Here is a 3,099-nt window from a genome sequence, read left to right as displayed (position 1 = left end):
GAAAGAGTTAAATATGAGACAGAGAAGGTGGTTAGAATTGGTGAAGGACTACGATGTAGATATCCAGTACCACCCTGGAAAAGCAAATGGGGTCGCAGACGCTTTGAGTAGAAAGGTGGCCCACTCTTCGGCCCTCATTACGAGGGAAGTAAGGGTACAAAGAAAATTTGATGGAGCCATCATAGTTGTAGCGACCGAGAGAGTCATGGCACAACTGGCTCGACTTACAGTGCAACCTACACTTAGGCAAAGAATGGTTACCTCCCAACGAGAGGATCCAAACCTACAGAAAGTCTTAAGTCAGCTAGTTGAGAGTCTAGTAATGGATTCTCAAAGACCTCAGATGAAGGGCTATTGTATCAGGGATGCCTATATGTCTCGACAATAGAGGAGCTAAGGAAAGAAATACTAACGAATGTCACAACTCACCATTTGTCATGCACCTTTGAGATACAAAGATGAATTCAAAGCAACACTTTCGATGGAAGAGCATGAAGAGGGATGTGGCCGAGTTTGTGAGCAAGTGCTTAGTTTGTCAACAAGTGAAAGCTCCTAGACAAAAGGCAGCGGGGTTGTTGCAGCCCCTAAGCATACTAGAGTGGAAGTGGGAAAACATAGCAATGGACTTCATAGTAGGATTACCCAAAACGCTTAAAGACTATACAATGATCGGGTAGTTGTCGATAGGTTGACCAAGTCAGCACACTTCCTACCTGGGAAAGCTACATATACAGTTGACAATTGGGCAAAGCTGTATGCGAAAGAAAGAGTAAGACTACATGGAGTCCCAGTATCTATAGTGTCAGATCGGGACCCACGCTTTATGTCAGCATTTTAGCTCAGACTTTAAAAAGCGCTGGGTACCCGCCTCGACTTTAGTTCTGCCTTTAACCCCCAAACAGATGGACAAATGGAGCGTTTAAACCAAATTCTAGAGGACATGCTACGCGCTTGCATACTAGATTTTAAGGGAAGTTAGGATTCCAAACTCCACCGGATGGAATTCTCGTATAATAACAGCTTCCAAGCAACTATTGGAATGGCACCGTTTGAGGCCTGATATGAAAAATGGTGTAGGTCCCCACTATGCTGGGACGAAGTAGGCGAGAGAGAGTTAGTAGGACCCGAGCTGGTTTGACTCACCAATGAGGCTGTCCAGAAAATTCGAGCAAGGATGCGTATTGCTCAAAGTAGACAGAAAAGCTACGCCGATGTAAGGCGTAGAAGCCTGGAGTTTGAGATAGGGGACCCAGTATTCCTGAAGGTGGCACCTATGAAAGGTGTGTTAAGATTCGAACGTAAGGGCAAGTTAAGTCCTAAATTCATTGGACCATTCGAGATCCTAGAGCGAGTTGGTCCAGTAGCGTGTAAGTTAGCCCTACCTCCCGCCCTCTCAAGAGTTCATGATGTATTTCACGTGTCGATGCTGAGGAAGTACGTTACGGACCCTATCCACGTATTAGACTACAACCACTCCAACTCAATGAAGATTTGAGCTACAACGAAAAACTAGTAAAAATTTTAGCTAGAGAAGTAAAAACCTTACGCAACAGGAATATTGCGTTCGTTAAGGTACTGTGGCAGAATCACCACAGCAAGGAAGCCACGTGGGAGCGTGAGGACGAAATAATAGAAAAATATCCTGAGCTAGTACAAGAGTTTGAGACTTTCGAGGACGAAAGTTCTTTTTAGGGGTAGATAATGTAACGACCCGAAAAAAAAAAAGATAATAATAATAAGTAAATAATAATTATAAAAAAAATAAAAATAAAAAATAAAAAGTAAATTATTGACTCTCTCTCCCCACCTTCCCCAAATATCTCCCCAACCCCTACAACTGTAAAATGATCTGCAAAAAAAAACAAGAAACGAAATAGAAACAAAAATGGCAGATTTTGGGAAGGGAAAAATGAGAGAAAGAAACATAGTAAAGATCACAGATTTTGGGAGAGAAGAATTGGAGAGGACCTTCACTTCAGGCAGATCTAATAGGAATGGAAAGAGATAGAAAAGTCATCGGTAAGTTAGATCTCATTTTCTTTTATTTTTGCACGAGATAGAAAAGTTATCTTAGATCTCTCTTTCAATTATTTAGATTTTAGGATATGGGATCGAAAATCAAAATTGGGTGTGCCAATTGCATCTAAATTGAATCATCATTTTGAGGGAAGAGAAGAAAATCATAATGGGATGGATGCATAGCCATTTTTACTCAAGGAAAAATTAAAATAGATGGGAAATGGTTAATGACAGTAGTTTTAGGAAAGAAAAGAAAAATTCAAAATCATTTATCGAATTAATTAGAATCAGATTTCCACCTACATTACCCAGTTATTTAGATGTTAATTAGCAGTTAGAAATCATGTCAGATCTTTGAATGAGATCATAGAGCTTCTTCTTTGTACCATTATTGAGAATTAGATCAACCCTTCATTTACTAAACTGTTAGAATTAAATAGGGAAGAAAAGAATTGAACAAGAATTAAACAAGAGGTTTGGAAAAGAATTAAACCGAGAGAGGTTTGAAATGAATTAAACAGAGAGATAGGTAAAGAAAAATATATATACATATATTTAATTAAGTACAGAAAAAAAGAAAAGAAAGAGGTAAAGGAAAGGAAATTATATATATTTAACTAATTAAATACAGGAAAGAAAAGAGAGAGACAGTGGGAGGAAAATGGAACATTTGGTGAACATAAACAATTTTACCGACTAAATACATAGAGTAAAAAAAAAAAAGGATACTAAGATATATATATATATATATATATTCAATACTCATAAAGTCTTTAATGCTCACATGAAGTTTAGCACATGAACCCTTGTAGGAGTTAGAGAATTAAACATGAAATTGATGTTATGGATTCTTATAGGTTGGCTTGGATACAAAGGGAAAAATCGAACTTTCATTAAGGATAAATTGGTCACACCCGTATAAGCTAACCAGGTAAGTGGCCTTACTATAGGATAGGCTAAACAATTGTATGAGTTATGATGATGTGTGGATTATGATGCTTGATGATATGTGCGGTATATACATATTTTGTTGAGTGACGCTTGATATGTTTGACCCACGTTGTGGCATTATGATGAGCA

This window comes from Cucurbita moschata, unplaced genomic scaffold, assembly GCF_002738365.1.
Source record: "Cucurbita moschata cultivar Rifu unplaced genomic scaffold, Cmos_1.0 Cmo_Scf00057, whole genome shotgun sequence".
Lineage (NCBI taxonomy): Eukaryota > Viridiplantae > Streptophyta > Magnoliopsida > Cucurbitales > Cucurbitaceae > Cucurbita > Cucurbita moschata.
This window is presented reverse-complemented; position numbering follows the sequence as displayed.